The following is a 17893-nucleotide window of genomic DNA, read 5'->3' on the forward strand; positions in this document are numbered from 1 at the left end:
TATTTAATTTCAGGACTAACCTTATCTTGGGATCACTGTTAAGAGAGCCATAGATTTAATGGCTATTGGTTTTAATTTTACCTGTACACTCTTACTGCCCTCTTTTTGTTTTACTGACAATTCTAAAAGTTTAATTCATGTTGACAAAGATGACTAGAATATCTTGATTTATAGCAGAGACTAAATTTATAAATAAAATACATTTTTTGTTCTGTCTAAAAAATAGACAAGACTATACAATCCTCTTTAATTAACGTTGACAACTGTATTTCAAAAGAACCTGTGAAATAAGCAAGCCAACAAAACATGAATCAACAGCTCAAACAGCAAAAAAAAAAGTTGGGAAAATTATTTTCCCTCTTCCAGTTTTCACCATGTTGAAATAAATCAAACTGGTCCAATTAATTCTGTTATTAATTCTTCTAAAATTTCAATGGAAATAATGTTGATTACTGTTTGTTGAAACAACCAGTACATTGAGTTCCTAAATTTGTTGATCTTAGTGAAATCAGTACTATGTCATTTTAAGAAAGGCCAAGAAACCAGAAACATCACTGTAGGGTGAAAAGAAAAACTCTGTGGCAAGTTGAGCAAGAACACACAGATATCTTTCACATTATGTTTCTGGGTGCTTGTTATTGTAGTTATGATACTTTAAAGGCAAAGACAAGACAAACTTTATAGGTAAAGATAAGGGATTATAAGTAAGGATAAGGGATTATTTTTATTTATACGACCATCTTAGCTTAAAAATCCCCCCAGCATTATATCTTAGGTACTCAAAAGCTTCTCTGCTTTTCCAATTTATAGTAGCGAATTTAATAAAAGATGCTACTTTTTCCTATAAAGCCCATTTTTGTCTGAAATTCAGATATCAAGAATCATTGCAATTTTGAAAATCTTATGGAAGACAAAATTGTCTACCAAGTGCTACGATATAAAGATGAGATCAAAATAATAAATGGAGAATGAAAATGGATGGACTAAATGCAATGTATCCATTACATGAGTACATTTCTATTTTGTAAACCATACAGGCATAAATTGTTCTACAAGTGAAAACTGTAGTTTGGTATTTTATCTGTTGTTGTTTTGGTTGCTGTAGACAGGATAAGCAGAATATGTTATTATTGAAAGAAATGAGTCAACTGAAAATGAAATTTTCAAAGAATGATGCATATAGTGGCTATATTTCCATTGTGAAGCTTTTTGCATAGAGTTAATGAAGTGCTTGGGGTTCTAGAGAATAAAAGGTGCTATATAAATGTAAGGAATTATAACTAAAAAGTTTTTGCCTCTGAGCATTCTGGATTTTCCTGTGTATTACAAGGCTGCATTTGCAGTCTTCTTTCATTCCAAGTGCTTCAGCTTAGACCTGCTCCAACCCTCCCTCTGCAACTCCAGCTACAAAAATGTTTATATGAAGAAACAGTTTCTAAATTGGTTTCAGTTAATCATATTTTGCTGCTAACTTGAAAAATCCTGCCTTGGTTTAACCATTTTCTAGCCTTGTTGAAGACCAGAAGGAACTAGGTAGCAACCTTATCTTAAGAGGTTTTTCAAATGCTGTTTTAAAACCATTATTAGGCCTCGTCTGCATTGGTGGAGAAATAATACAGGACACAGCCAGAATTCCTGCAAGCAAAAAACCACCTGTGCAGTATCTGGCTTGATTTTCAAGAATCCTATTGTGTGGTTCTTTACCGGCCACACACGTTCTTTCACTGATCTTAGAGTGTCTCACTGGAGGCTGGTCCTAAAATTTCTACTTCATGCACTCATGCAATCCCAATTTTCTGTCATTTTGTGTATATTTCTCAGGTCTTCTTAATCCAACATGCAACCTTTAAGATCATCTACTACTTTTCATATATTATAAGTGGCAATAGAAGTAGAATTAGAGATTGAAACAGGACTTCTGACACCACTGGACATAATCTTTTCCCACACTGCCATTTTGATGAAATACTGCAGTTAGGTTCTCCATTCATGCCAAATGTGGATTTTTCTTTTGATCCACAGATTGTGTGAATCATAAGTATTTTTTAGAGTCCACTACTGCTAATGGAATTGGGCCTTCTAGTTCAAGTGCTAAATTGAGAGATTAAAAAGATTGCTAGATACCTTTAAACTCTTAAATTGTGGGATTTGGCAGCATTAGAACTAAAGTTCAGATTTCCTTATGCTAAGCATTTTACCTCTTCACAAATAGATATGAAGTATAATAAAACACTCCATTTTCTAGAAGTTAATGCTTTTATGGAATTTGGTGTTTTCCTTTAAGTATTAATTACAGAATTGCAGTGAGAATTGCTGTTTCTTAAAAGTTATCTGCTAGGGGACAAAATATACTTGAATAAGTGTGATGACCTTCAAATGATCACATACAATAAAATATATGATATTTAGCAAGAAGCATTGGGGCAGTATTAATATTTGCTTTTTCATGTTTTTATTGTTTGTACTTTAGTTAGCACGGAGCACATATGACTGAGAATCTTACAAGAAGTCTGTGGATTGCACAAGATGATCATGTTCCTTGTGTTTAAAAAGCAGTGGAAAAACTGTCCATACATGCTCCAAAATATCAGAACTCGATTTTATAAATGTATATTTTCAGAAAACAAGCTTAACTCTCAGAAGAATAATATTAGCACTCATTAGGGGACTGAGTGCTTTAGGGTACTGTTAATGAAATTCATAGCCTTTTGCCTGTGGGCTATCAGTTTGAATTCAGTCTAACTCAGTGGAGATTAAAAACTGGCCTATTTAATGGCCTTTTAGTCATCTCTAATGAGTTGAGTTTGGTAGGTCTCAGTCCCACAACATAAACCATTCACACTGCTTTCTCCTAACTGGCAAGCTCCAGAGAACCCCCCGAATTTAATGGATTCTGGGGAAAATTGGTCTCTGGTACCATGAAAAAAAAGCAAATAAAAGCAAAAGCCTCAATACACACTGGTTATGTGAGCACTAACAAACACATTATTTTTAAATGTGGAATTTATTGTGATATATAAAGTTTATAAATTAGCAAATTAGCTGAGCATGTGACATATGTTGGCACACAGCTATACTCAATGTAACATGACAAAGACTCCCAAAGGGGATATCTACACCTGTGCATAAGATCACAACAACACATTAGATGTTGAAATGTCTCTGGGATTCACTTTTATCAGAAAAAAAAATAGGATCAGAACAGATATCTGGATAGTAACTAGTTACAGGAAATTATGCTGAAAACAATTATTACCTAGTCTGTCTCCATTACTTCACAGCAAAGTCAAATGCTTCTAAATTTTTCTTATGTAAATTTTTCTTATCTTTTAAAAAAGATGCTAATAACATTTCCAGAACCCTATAAAGAATATATGCCAGTTTTATTTATCCATGACTGTCTAACCGAAATTTCTTTCAGTACAGTTTGAAACTGTTAAGTTTTGCCCTGTCTTCAATGGACTCAGTGGAAACTGTATTTTTCTCCCATAGTCTTTTATTCACTAGACACATCCCTCTTTTCAATTCGGGTCACATCTTTTAAAAATGTTGATTTTTCCCTCCTTCCTTGTACTGTGTTCTATTGGACTTTTTTGAAAGAAATTTTTCTTGAAATGCAGAGACCAAATCTGAACATAGGGATAAGCCTTTACCAGTATCAAATATGAGAAATTCTTTATATGTCCTAGATATGACAGTTCTGTTTACACATCTCTCTGTTCTGCAGCTTTTTTCACAACAGTGTGACATTGTTGATGCGTGTTCAGTTTGTGATTTACTCTGATCCCCAACCCCTTTTCTGTAAATCCAGTGTCTATTCATGTGTTCCCAGTCTTGCAATTGTGCAGTTATTTTCCTGCTTAAATGTTGAAGTTTGCACTTGTATTTATTCAATTGCATCCTATTTCTACAACCACTTTTTCAAGAGTATTTTGAATTTTTCTTGCACTGCAATGTACTTCCAGCTCTGCCATTTGGCATTGCTGGCAAATCCAATCCATGTAAACTGTACTCTGCCAGTCATATAATTAGACTTGGTACCAAACTCAGGACATGCCCACCTCCAGGGAATTTGCTGTTCCCACTATTTGTCAGAGGGAAGCATTGCTGATGTAATTTTGTACCACTGCAGTCATTTTAGTATGTTATGTCTTTTGGTTGCTCAGTTAAGAGTTCTCTGAGATAGTGTCAAAAACCTTACTCAAGTCAAGCCATAACAGATCGAGGGCTACTCATATCCAGGGCCTGTTACACTGTCACAGCATGGGATGAGCGTGGCTTGATGTGATTTTCTTGACAAATCCATCTTGGCTGTAGCTTATCACTTCATTAGCTACCATGTACTTAAAGATGTGTGATCATCTGCTTCACTACTTTTCTGGGAATGGAGGCTAGAATGATTGACAGTTCTTGACCTATTCCCCCCTTTGGAATTTTATGTGCCGTGTTCTCCCTCTTCCTCTCTCCTGAAATCTAGCGTCCTCCCGAGCTCTCTGACCACTGCTCACATCTCTGACATTGCCTTTATCTCTCCGACGTGAAATCCTCCGGGCCTGGCAAATCTGAAGGGAAAAAATCTAATTCATCCAAGCAGTCTCTGCGCGGTTACCATTCTCCCCCTTTACCGGGGTTTCCCTCAGAGCGTTCATCTGAGGAGAGAATGGCACCGGATGTTTCCGCTTTCCCGGTGTCACCTCGTGGCCTCCCGCCCCCTGCACGGGCCGGCGGGGCCCGGGCCGTGTCCCCCGCGCTCGGCTCTCCGCACCCGCGGCACCGCCCTCAGCAGCCTCCGCCTGCCTTCCCGCCGGCACGGGAACACCGCGACGCGGATCCCGCCGCTGACCTGGTTTTCCAGGTCTGCGGGCACGGAGGTGAGGAGAGGCCGCGGGGGCTGCTCGGGCCCGTCCTCGCGGGCGGCGTCTCCTCCGCGCCACCGGAGCGCGCCCGGGACGGGAGTGGCGCGCGCCCCGTGGGACCGCGCGCGGCGGGAAGCGCGCGCCGTCTGAGGGGAGGGGAGGGGGGTGGGAAGGGGCGCGCGCTCCCTGCGGGGGAAGGGAGGGGACCGTGCGCGTGCGCCCTCCGCCCACTTCGGGGCGCGTGCACGCGCGCGCGTGTGTCCGTAGGCGCGCGTGGAGTGGCGGGGCGGTCGGGAGGCTTGCGCGATGACGTCACGACGGCGCGCGCAGGACGTAACCCCGGCGTGACGCACAGCCCGGCGAGCCCGTGAGTTTCCCGTTACGATTTATTTTCTTGTGCCGCGGCCCCGCCGCCCCCGCCCGGCCGCGGGGGGGCCTTGGGGGGTGGGGGGGAGCGGCGTGGCGGGGGGCGCGGGCCGGGCCGGGCCGAGCGGGGCCGCGTCGGACCGGGCAGGCCGGGCCGCCCTAGCGGCGGGCGGCGGAGCGGGCGGCTCTGCCCCATCCTGCCGCATCGGGAACATGGCGGCCGCCTCCGACCTGGTGCGGCATCGCGGCTCGGCCGCAGCCGCCCGCCGCGGTAAGTGGCCGGGCCGGGGCGGCGGCGGCGGCGCGGCGGAGCTCGGGCGGGCGCGGGAGGCGCTGCCCTGCCTGGCCCTCCTCTCCCTGCCCGCCGCGTCCCTCCCTCCGGCCTCGGCAGCGCCTCTCGCCCCCTCCCTGGGCCGGCGAGCGGCGTCCCCGGTGCCCCGGCCGGGCGGGACACAAAGGGCTGTGCCGAGGAGGGTTCTGTGCGGTCACATGAAGCGGCGCAGCCAGTGAGCGCGGAGCGGGGAGGGGGAGCGGGGCCGCCGCCATTGCCGGGCGCGGAGGAGCCGGGCAGCCCGGGGCCGCCGCTCGGGGCCCGGGGCCGGGCAGCGCTGCCCGGGGCCGGGGCAGCCAGGTAATGCCCCGCGGGCTGGGGTATCCGAGGTCACCCCGCGAGGCCCCGCAGGGCCCGTCCTCTCCGGCCGCCCGCCCGGCGGGTCCCGCGGGCCACCCGCGCTCCGCCTCTCCCGCCCCGCCGCCGTTCGGCCCGGGGTGCGGGTCCCACAGCGCTGCCCGTCCGTGCTGGTCGGCCCGGGAAGGGTCGTGTGCTCCCGTTCTGGGACAGCGGGAATGAGCGCTCCTCTCCTGCCCTGCGGTCCCTTCCTGCCTGCCGTGAAGCGGAGCGGCTCCGAACCGCACGGTGTCGGTACAAAGGGCTGGCGAGGGGCGCTGGGCGGTGTGCCCTCGGACCGGGAGCGGTGGCGGGGCTCCCGGAGCAGAAGTGGTTTACATCAGCAAAGGAAAAGTTACTAGATCAGGTATCGAAGTCGTGTCCTCGGGCTCCGAGCTGCTTCAGGATCTGGCGGTTTCTCTGACAAAGTTTATGTTCCATCAGGTTTCAGTGGTGAACACTTGACAAATATAAGTTATATGAAATGCAGAAAGTTTTTTTTCTTCTTATAGGTTGTGTGTAACCTTCAGTCTGTTGGAAATACTTCTGTTGTGGTAGTTTGGTCTGTAAACTGACACATTACAGTGGTAATGAAAAGCAAGCGTGGTATATCAAAATAGGTTTCCATCAGTGTCCTACAACTGGCCCTTTAAGCAAAACCTCTTTTGCAGTGATACTCTGATTCCTGCCCCCCCCTTTCTAGCATGTAATTTAATTATGAAGATTGTGTCATGGAACTTTGCTTTCAAACGCATATGGGGAATGAATGTGCACCAGATTTTAGGGTAAGAAGCCATTTCATGTTGTATAGATTAATGAATTAACACATGGGACAAATAAGAGGCTGATAAGCATTTCTGGAATTCTTCTGTGGAATTGTACATTTTACATTTTACTGAAAAGTTTGTGCAATATGTTATTTTTTAATATAAATTCCTAAATAATTTTTGATTCAAATTATAAAACAGATTTTAAAGAGAAGATTCTTCACAGTGGAGGGTGAAGTGCTTCAGAGTCTTTGTAACTTAATGTGATTCTTCTGTGTAAAATTCTTTACTCCCTGACTTGTGCAAGTCAGGTGATTTGAGGGCAGAATAAACGGACTGATTAGACAATGCAAAATAGATCTGGGGAAGCTTTTAGTGGGTCACTTAGGTGCAGAGAAAATGCAGCAATTTTCTTATTGGAGAGGACTTTAAGTAGAGTGCATGAAAGAGCGATGCAGTGTGACAATCCTATTAACTGACTTATAATCAGAGCTGATGTTGCAAACCTGTCTAATGTAACTGCAGAGGGATGTGGTGCAGAGTTATACAAGAATTAACAGTGAGAATTGAAATTAATTATCTTCAAAATATGGTATTAAAATAGTTTCTTTCTACTACTAGAGTATTCATTCCAAGAGAATTTTTCTAATAAAAATCTACTCAAGACACAGGAATTTTATAGAGGGGAAAAAAAAGTTGTAATGTCACCAAAGAGACTTGACTTTTCTTTTTATACATATATTATTTTCTTTTTTTTTTTTTAGTCTTTGTGATATTTTTTTAAATTAAAAAAAGACCTGGGGAAATATCACTGTTAAAAAAAAAAAAGCAAAGGTGTACTACTCTGATGAGTTTTTTTTTTTTTTTTTTTTTAAAGTTTCACAATGTCCAGCATCTGATTTATACTGAGGAACACCAGGAGGAATACACCTAGGAAAATATGGAAGTTATTAAGTGAATGCTAAGAGATTGAAATCTCAACAGGTGACCTGACTAGTAGGAGGTAAAGGCACTGACCACTTAGAGCATCTCTGTGAGGTTATTTAGTACAGAAATGATTGATTGAAGTAGGAGAATCAGCAACTGAATAAACAGGATATTAAACAAGAATGGCAATGCCTTCCACTTCAAAATAACTGAATGTCATATGGATACTGAAGTCAAGGGTTGTCAGTGGAATTTATTGAGCAATAGTTTGTGCTTATACTTGCAAGTATTAGCACAACTTATATACTTTTTATTCAAGCCTTCTTAAGTTGCTTGTGGAGAAAATGGAACTGAAAAAGGAATAAAATTCTCCATAGTAATAAAACACACACATGCTCACACACACAGTTATTAGTTTCAAATACTTTCAGACTTTTAAACAGCTTGCAAAAGATCTAAGAGCTTAAAACTGGAAAAAATACTGGATAGTTGTGTCACTTCTCTGCAACTTCACCTGAGGTTGGTTTGAATTAAATGTCTTTGAACAGTCACTGATTCACTGTGTCAGTAACTCACTTTTCTCATATTTTTACATTTTCAAGTACCTTTTTGTCTTCAGCAAAGTTTAAGTGTGGCTGTTAGAGAGCTACCTTAAGATACTTGTTTTATGGATTTCTCTAATGTTAGTTACTTTAAGCCAAATTGAATTAGTTTCCTCTGTGCTCTGGATTGCAGAGTACTTTGTATTAGGTATCCAGAGATTTGGAAGAAAATAATAAAATTAAACAACATTGCACTCACTTAAATTGATTTTGAGACTGGGTTAACTTGGCATAACCTCCAAAACCTGATTCCTTCAGATGAAAATAGCATCCACCCAACTTCAGAGTGTAAAGGAATCGCTGGTAAAACAAAACAAGTCTGTCTTCTTTAAAAATAAGTTAATTGATCTTTTTGATCACTCTGCCTGTAAACTAAATCTGTAAGCTGATTTTTGATAATTAACATTTTTTCTTCTTTTTTTTCTTCAATGTAGATGCAGCCTTCATATTGGTACTGCATAAAAAGGTTAAGTTACCTGAGGAAATTGTGAATGTTGGTCATTCTGGCTGATATACATACAGATACTATTGGACTGTCTGAGTTAAAGGATTTCCTGTAGTTTGTAGTATTATGAAAAAAATACCCTTTTTGTGCTTAATTAACAAAAAAACCCCAAAGACCAAACAAAAACCCCACATACACTTCCATGCCTGTATACATTGTGTCCCTTAGCTCAGGTAATAGGAGCCTTTCACGCAAGCAGCGATGGTAGGAAAGTCATGCCCATGTTGTTCACAGAACTGTAGAAAAGACATGAAATGGTCACTTGGACATCCCCTGTTGTGTAAAAACAGACAAAAATACACTGCACCTCTCCAGTGCAGTAATCTTGTGAGATGTAATTTGATGCTCAGAGTTCTCCATCGTGAAAGACCATGTAATGAGTTTGCATAAACTTCTAATGTGTGGGTTTTTTGAAAAAATTTTAAATGCATGGTAGTCAGGTGATCAGTCATGTTGCTTACTTAGTGTGCAACGCAGTGTCATGTAATGAGTGTTTTGTCTTGGTACAAAGTTAACCCAAAATCCATAGTATTTACTCATAAGTGGTGTTTCCTCTTTGTAGGAGAGCAAGATTTTTTAAATTTCAGGAAATAAAATAACAAAAAAAAAAGTGTCCAATTGTGGTGCATTTCTGTCACACTTCAACTGTACACAGCAGCTGTTGATAAATGTTGCAGCAATGTCCTTATATTGCCAGTGAGGTTAAAGGGGGGAAGACAGTGGCTTAACAGTGGGTATTGATGTTTTGCTTACGCTAAATATTAACTGACTCGATACTTCCAAGCAAACTTGGTGATGCAGAGAACTCTCCAACAGAAGTAATTTTAATATTCTTGGTATGGGAACTGGGGGTTCATTCTAAATCCAGATTCTGGAAATGAAATTCTCTAGTTGACATTTATTGATTGATACCGAGTGCTTAGTCTTACAAATAATTAACTAGTTTAAGGATAATGGACTGTTTAGTAATTCAGTATTTCTTGAAACTTATTCCAGTTTATGTGAAGTTCACGCTCAAATCAGAATAAAGGTTGCTGGGCTTAGGAATATTTCAGGCCTATTGCTAGTGTTTAGTAACTTTTCAGTATGCTGAACACTGCAAGTTAATACCATACTTAATCGGATTGTTTTTTTTTCATAAAGGGACATTGTTCTGTGAGTATTTGAATGATTGTACTTTTTGCTTGCCTGAAGTGACTACTTGATAATATTATGCTCTTCACAAAGCAGCTGGAGCAGGGGAGAGGATGCATCTTGGGAAACAGGATAGAAGGAATTACAGGAGCCTTAGTGATTGGTCCAACTGTAGCTGAAGACATGAACTGAGATCGTTGTACCTTCCCTGTTTCTGGACCAACTGTTAGCACCTGCCTGTGAAAATACTTTCCACAGCAAAGTATATCTCTTGCGTAAATTACCTTTATTTACAGTCTTTTACCTGACGAATCCATTTATAGTTTGAGTAGAAGACATAAGGAATTCCTTAACAAATGTATCACTGGAATGTAGTAATGAATCTGTCCTGCCTGCCTTTTCAGAGAGTAATAATTCCATATGTTCATAGCATTGAGTTGTGCCTTATCCCATCTCCTTTGCCAGTGGGGCTCTTTGGTAGGGACAGGGATGGGTTTTCGGGAAAAGGCGTACAACAGGAGGTCAGGGGACTGCTTTTGGAAAAGTGTTACGTACGTCTGCTCCTAAGGCATGGCAGCTCTGAAGCTGCTCCTTGTTGCTGCTGGTAGGAAGTGGTAGGTGTGTGTTTCTTCTTTGCCTGCAGTCAGTGGGGTGATGATGGGTGGTGGTTATGGTTTAGGGTTTTTGTTGGTTCGGTTTGGGTTTTTTTTGTTTTGCTGCTTTTCAACAAATCTTCTGGCTGATAGCTTGCTTTTTTTCCTGGAGTGGCTGTTCTCTGAATGTTCCTGTTTTTTCCTTCTGCTTCCACTTGGCTCTCCTAGGAGCACTATGTGATACAATTTTTGATGACTACTTTTGGAAAGCCCTTAATGTTTGTAATGTTTGTTGCTGATACTTTTCTTCATCTTCAGATGTATGCATATACAACAGTTTTGTGGCTGTAGAGTTTCAGAAACTGTCTCTGATATTAACTTAATTTTCCAAATTTATGTTTTTCAGTCAGAAGAGTTTGGAAGTTTAGAGAATTTGTATCCTAAAATTAGGCTCCCAACAATCAAAACAGTGGTTGTAGGGCTGCAGGTTATTGTATTTATGCTTATTTTATTTGCAAAGAAATCATGTGTTCTTGTGAACAAGGCTCTTAGGAGCCTTCACCAAAGAGACTAGATTCTGTGTGATCATTGGTGGGGAGGACTGAGAAGGGGAGTATTTTTTTCCGACAGCTGTATTTTTGTTGTTGCTATTAAGTTGGCTTGGTATTAGAAACAATATTTTCAAGAGAGGATGGGCTCTGCCTGCAAAGTTCCAATATAAATAACTTTTTTCCTTCACACAGAAGTGCTGGGGTTTTTTGTTTTAATACTGTAGCTATGAGTGTATTTTCTGTGAGAAAGTCTTGATTGTGTGTCCTGTCACAGAGAGTGGGAAGTGACAGTTGGGCAGCTGGCTTCTCCCACTTCTCTCCCACAGTGAAGTGAGTACTCTGCCCTCCTCTACTTCCTATTTTTTAACATATATATTGGTATCAGTTGAAATCACCTAATCTTTTCTATTCTTGAACAAAACTTAAAAATTGAGAATCTGTGGAAGGTAATGAAAATAACTGCACTGTGTACAAATTATAGTGAATGTTAGAACATTAGAAATGTTAGAAAGTTACTTTAAAAACAGTTTTTCATCTTGTAGGAAGTTGAGAATAAAATATCAGAACTCCCTAATCAGGTACTTATTAACGAAAAATATCTAATGTTGTGGCAGTTTTTTTGCTGGGGCAAAAAGGGGAAAATAAGTTGGGGGGACATGTGATGTTAAATTAACCTAGATAAGCTGCAATGAAAAAATTGGGAGGATTTGGAGCAATTACAGATGGGAGGGAGTAGAGCTTGCATGTCTGGAATGCAAACTGAACTGAAATGCTAAAGAAACTGAGGTGGAAAGGTTGCATGTGTGGTACATAAACCAAAGATAGTAGGTACTGTCTATTGTATATTCTTTCTGCATCTTTGCTTTGGGGGAACCTTCGAAGGTTTGTTTTGTCTGACTTGTTTTTTTTATAGAAGTGCTTTAGGATAGTGATTGTCTATTTCTGTGTCCTTTTAAAGCCTTGAATGTGTTGGACTGTAGTGACACAAGTGATGAGAAGTAGTAGATTTGCTGGTGAGCTGCTTTAACATGGATTCTCACAGACCTTTCCTTTTGTTAATGTTTTGAAGTAAGGTAAGTACATCACTAGCATCCAGTGCCATGTTCCCCTTAATGCCAAGCCCTTGTTCCCAGACTTTCTAGGTGGTGAGACTTGCTGGTGAAGTTCACCGTGATTTCTCACTGCTATACATGTGACTGAAAGTACTGGTGGATGAGAGAGGTCCAGTTCCTTTCCTGGCGTATGTGAGGCTTGAAGAGGAACAGCTTGTCTAGAAAAAAATGGTTCTTCAGGTATCTCTCTCTACCACAATTGTAAGACTGCTGTTGCTTCTCGGTGTTTTATCAGCAGTAGTGAGCACTAAAGGCAGAATGTATTTCTGCACAAGGGAGAGAGCAAAAAATAGAAATAATACTTGGGAGAAACCTTTCAAGTTCCTATATAACTGAAATGTCATGCTGTTTCTAAAAATACCATACAGGTATTGTGGTAATTCATTTTTAGAAATGTCTTTTAGACACTAAAAAAACTTAGGAATTTGCCTTCCATTTTTTATCCCAGTGAGGTGAGCAGAGATGATGATGATGACTTGCCTAGCAAGGATTTATGTCAAAAATTCTTGATTTTATGTAACCTTAGTCCATGCAGATCCGTTTCTTTTGTGCTATCCTGGTAATCCAGTGTAAAGTGTATGAAAGAGGCTTAGAGTATGTGTACTGTCTCTTCTGTTTCTTGAGCTACTTCTGAAAGTTTGGTTAGGAAATCTGTTTTGGTCAGGAAAACTGGCAAACTAAGCATGTGTAGTTTTTTTAGCCCCAACCAAATGAGGTGTCTAAGGATAACCAGTGGGCTGGATAGACACAGGTGACGATAACTGATGTGGCATGCTGGAAATACTGAGTTTTTCCATTTGTTTTTATGTGTTTGGGAGAACTAATTCAAATAGCAGAAGAATCAAAGACTAAAAGCTTTTACCCGATTGATAGCTAAGCAAAAGGAAGTGAACAATGAAACCAAGTCCACAAGCATTTGAAGGGTTCAAGGCTGAAAAGAGAAAGTTTAATGGAGCCCTAACTTTGAAGTGAAGCCTTTGTAGGACTGCTATGCCTTCTTGCAGTTTAGCATGGAAGCTCCATAGGTGTTTATTAAACAGTTTAGAAAGTAGACCTCAAGGTACTGCGTAACTTGAGTAGAGACCTTGGGGTAGATCTTGAAAATATCTAGAATAGAATAGATAGAATAATTTTGTAGAGTAATTTTGGAGCAAAGGCTTAGTAACTTGACAAAACACTTGGAAATTATACTATAGAAAACAATCCTGTATGGTGATGCTGTTAGTAATAAAACTTATGGACCCTGTCCATATGAACACAGGGACCATGAATAGGAGCTTACTAATGGATGTTGTATCAGAACTGCTCTGTGGTTGTGGTGCTGGTGATATGTGACTGGTTCAGCTGAGTGTTCACAACAGTAACTGGTGATCAAAAACTACATTTCAAAGAGGTATGTGGAGGCATTTGCCCCAGTTTGCTTCCCAGGCCTGGTTGTATAACCTGGGTTGTAAGATGTGTGTTGTTCCTATTAAAAAAAAACCCTAATGCAGCTATCTGTAAAAGTAAAACACAATTGGTTAAATTATGTTGCATTACTACAGCTTATCTGAAGTAGGAAATAGTTTTTACTTATTATGTAGACAATGGACAATGTTAGAAACTTAGTGTCACCAAACCAAAAATGAACGCTGAGCAGCAAAATGAGAGATGGATTTTTACATTTTCAATGGCTATTAAGGTGATAGCATTGACAGCATATTATAACTTCTTCACCCAATCCTCTGTCACCAAAAAGCAGGCTCCAGCAAAATGAAGGAAAAGCTTTATGTTAGTGGTTAAGTATATGTGACTCCCCAAAGTGATCTTTCATAGATTATAAAGATTATAGCTTGTATATCAACCCAATTAGAAAGTAAAGTATTTTGTAGTTTCACTTCAAATTTGATAAGCAGTAGCTAAATCCTGTATATTTTGTTTCGGAAAACTATTGCTGGAAGAATGGCAGTGCTGAAATTTATATTTTAAGTGATTGTTATGTTTGGTTATTTTCTTCGTACTGGAACATTCATTGAAGTCACAGCTTACTCCTGTGATAAGGAAGCAGGCTGTTTGGGAGTTAGCAGTGATGTATACAGAGACTAATACTCTAGAGTGTCTACTCTGTCCTCTGCTGGAAGGCACTGTCATAGGAATATCAAAATAAAATCTGCTACACCAATTCAGAGTTCAGCATAAACCTACCTTCATTTTAAATGTAAACCCTTATATATGAGCAAAGGTTTATGAATACTTAGGAAAATCTAAATGTGCATGAAATCTCTAGGAAATTTTTGTTAGATTCTACATTTTCACAGATGCAGAAAATCCGTTTCCTCTGAGGCTAGGAACAGGAGATTCCCTCTCCTGCCATGGTCAGGAAATGTCAGAAATGCTGTCTAGACCGACAACAGCAGGCATTAGAGCTCGTGATCCCAGCATAGCTATGCTTTCAACTGGAACAAACTTGTGAGGAACTGAATTTGGACTTAGGATCCTATTTTGTTGGGGGTACTTATGTGCTAATACCAGTTTGCTATTTCCTCCCATTGCTGTTACAAATATTTATGTATTTCACTTTCTGTTACTGCTCTTTCACCACTGCTTTCTTTCAAGCTGTCTTGATACAACAAAAGAGAGATTTTTATTTTTTTTAAAGAAAGAAGAAAATAATGTCATCACTAATTTTGAGCTGTAGGATTTTAGGCTCAACCTTTTTTAAAAACTACATTGCAGTTGTAAGTCAAGGAAGTGTTTCAAGTGTTGTCATTTTTAAGACTGCAGAAATGTAGAGGAGGAGTTGAAAATGAATGTGTATGCTAGTTGGTCTTAAAAGAGTTTTGTAAATGTAGAAAATTCAGAGATACATCAGTCTACTAAGAAATTGCTTTTGGCTCCAGCACTTGCTTTGATTTTGTAATGTGTGATCTGGGAAGGGCTTCTCAGTGGCTGCTGTCAGTGATGACAGGCTGTGAGCCTGTGGCCAGGTGATCTTGTATTAGGCTGGGTTCTTAGCGCCTGCAGGTTAAAACGGTGAACTGCAGCACTGCTCTCCTCTGAAAATGTCCTGCGGACTGGCTAGTCTCCTAAATGTAGGGTTTGGTTGTTTGGGTTTTTCTGAAAAGCAAGCTGCCATACTGTTATATTTCCATTAGTGTAAACGGAAATTGTGTCAGGTCCAGCGTTAGGGAATACTGTTAGGTGAGTACAGTGGGCTGAAGACGGTCTGGAGGGACGTATCTGAAGCGCATAGCTGGAGAAACTGCTGAGCACTTTGCTGCCTTTGGGTTTATACACAGGTTGTAGTAAGGGCTGTTGGCTTTGGAACAGTGTTAAAGCTGAAAAGAAAATGGCTACCAGAAATCATTGTTGCTACAGTAACAACATGGCTTGATTATTAATGTGCTACTTTAACTACTGTTAGAAATGTTATGTGAGATACCACTTTTAAGTTAAAGTGTCCTTAATGGAAACAGATATTTTCATCCATTTATATATTAATGAATATCATCAGGCTTCTTGTTCTAGAATGCCAATCTTTTTGTTGGAGAAACTAATTTCTAGTAAATATATTTTAGAATCTCATTACTGCTTTTTCTACACCAAAAAGTTGCTTAATGGGTTTGAATTTTAATAATAAACATAAATGACCTTACAGAACAACTTGTAGGGGAAAAAAACAATGTAGAGATACTATTTCACAAAATAGGTGGAATCTGGTAACGTAATTCTGGCTTTCTGAAACTAAGCCCTTAATGTTTTTTCTGCATGCAGCACAGCTTTTTTTTTTTTTAAGATATTTCTGTATTTTGAGTGTGAAATAAGTATGCCCAACCTACACCGTATTTGAAGGTTTATAAGTAAGGATCAGACTATAGAGTGGAATCTACTTGGAAACTATATTTTATTTCGTAAGGGTGTAAGTGTATGCATTGTGTAGTAAACTTTTTGCAGGTTTTCTGTTAATATAGTAGAGTTACACTGAGGAATTTCAGAGTTGTGTAATGCAGTACATCAGGAAAGGGGTATGTCAAGTTCAGTGAATGTGTTAAGATTAGTTGATGCAATTCTGTCTCTTAGGATTCTACAAGTGGCAGATGGGTGGCAGGTATGGACTGACAGTAAAGTGTGTCTGCTTTTCATCAAATTCCCAAATGTGTAATATGTCCCATACCTAAAGAGGATCTTATTCTTCTGTACTTTTTTTTGGCTTTTGGGAGGTTTTGGTGACGTTCTCTGTCGGACTTTCCAACTGAAAAGACACAGGATTCATTCAGTAGAAGTGGAGCTGATAAATACACATAAGATAAAACTTTGAAGTTGTAGAGAAATGCATAGTATGTAAAGACATGTTTGAACTGTAGAATGTTGCTGCTTGGTGGTGCACAAAAGGGGATGCACTAATTTGATGTACATGACCTTAGCTTAAACTTTGCTTATTCTTATGCTTAGCTGGCCTGCTTCATGCTTTTGTTAAAATTCTGTAGTTTTGGAGAAAGGAGAGGGCGACACTATAAATGTCCACTACTGTGTAGTTTGGTATTTTAAAAACAAACCTTGAAATATAAGAGGCTGTTTTCTAAAAATGAGCTGCCTCAGATGTTTCTTAAAGCTTACTTTTTTTTTAAGACACAAGATGCATGTTTTTTAATTAAGGCTGTTGGTTCCTTAGAAAAGCATTGTGATGTGCAAAGTGATGAAGCTTTCCTGTTTTGGATTTCCAATTAATTACTTTCAGCTGAGAAGTAGGGTGTACAAACTTGGAGGAACCATAATCAATTTTATTGCAAGGTAGGCAAGATTACATGTAACCGACTGTTTTCTGGAGTGCTTTTGTGCAGTGCTTATAGTTAGAGGGTATGTCACTGTATTTTGAGGTGCTTTATGCAAAGCTTATATGATATGGTGAAGGAATATATATATACACACACGTATATATGTATGTATAAAAATGCAGACTGGAGAAGAGAGTGATTCTGTAACTGAAGGGTAGAGGCAGTTCCTGCACAGATAATGTATTGATGAGATTTTGCTGACAGCATAATGAACGTGTTCAGTGTCAAGGATGAAGCCAAGGATATGTACAGTGCCATTAGTAGTTTGGAGTGGAATGGAGAGATGATGTCATTTCGTGCTTTAGGCTTTCCCTATTTGAGAAAAGCTGTTATATTTATGGTATATAAGTGCAGCAAACAGCTAGTTTGTGTGGTCAAGATAAATAGGCTGAAGGGTGACTGAAAATTACAGGTGGTTATTATGTGAATGGTATGTTGAGCTGTAGCTCAAAGAGGTAGAGAAATAACAAAGAAGGTGAATTATTTTTTAACAGCTTATTGCTTATGGCAAATCTCATTTGGAAGAATGCTACTCAATTTAGTTGGATATTGATGGACTGTAAACTTATTTATTAAATATCATTGATGCTTAGAATGTTACGCCTAATCTTAGCTGAGGGGAGAAACTGCACTGATAAGTAACCTTTAGAAACAACATATTAGTATTTTCTCTTAAAGCCTTGAAATTCTAAATTTTTTCAGAATTTCCATCTTTAAACTGATGCTTCAGTTTAGTACTCTTATGCTTTTTTTTGTATGTTGATTGTTACATATTTGCTTACTGTATAATGTACACTCAAAGTAAGCAGCTCTTAAATTATGTTCGTTTCCCCTTGCTTCTCTGTAGACATCTTTGCATCTTTATTGTGTGCCTGTTGTGTACATCTTTAAATGTTTGCTTCTGATCTGTTCAGTACCAGAGTGGAAAAGTAACCTTTTCAGCCAATATATTTTGTTAGTCCAAACCCCTGTCTACCTGGAACACTCTTCCCTCTGATG

At 40.0% G+C, this 17893-nt stretch overlaps 1 protein-coding gene and 1 long non-coding RNA gene across 10 annotated transcripts in view; one reads left to right on the forward strand and one right to left on the reverse strand.

Annotated features, from left to right (window-relative positions):
• Window positions 1-245: 245 nt before the first annotated feature.
• Window positions 246-5116, reverse strand: LOC135418917 (uncharacterized). Its single transcript, XR_010432739.1, has 2 exons — window positions 4844-5116; window positions 246-4562 (listed from the first exon to the last, which is right to left on the reverse strand). It is a non-coding gene; the product is annotated as an uncharacterized LOC135418917 (long non-coding RNA).
• ZNF644 (zinc finger protein 644) overlaps window positions 4777-17893 on the forward strand; it is a 48873-nt gene continuing 35756 nt past the window's right edge. For 3 of the 9 annotated variants that reach the window (XM_064664772.1, XM_064664765.1, XM_064664773.1), the window contains exon 1: window positions 5106-5223. The gene's annotated coding sequence lies outside the window, so the exon portion shown is untranslated. Of the gene's footprint in view, window positions 4872-5105; window positions 5224-5357; window positions 5494-7533; window positions 7660-11926; window positions 12042-17893 lie in introns of those variants that run through there. The other 6 variants (XM_064664769.1, XM_064664770.1, XM_064664775.1 and 3 more) reach the window with 6 other exon arrangements.

The sequence above is a fragment of the Pseudopipra pipra genome, chromosome 9 (assembly GCF_036250125.1).
Source record: "Pseudopipra pipra isolate bDixPip1 chromosome 9, bDixPip1.hap1, whole genome shotgun sequence".
Lineage (NCBI taxonomy): Eukaryota > Metazoa > Chordata > Aves > Passeriformes > Pipridae > Pseudopipra > Pseudopipra pipra.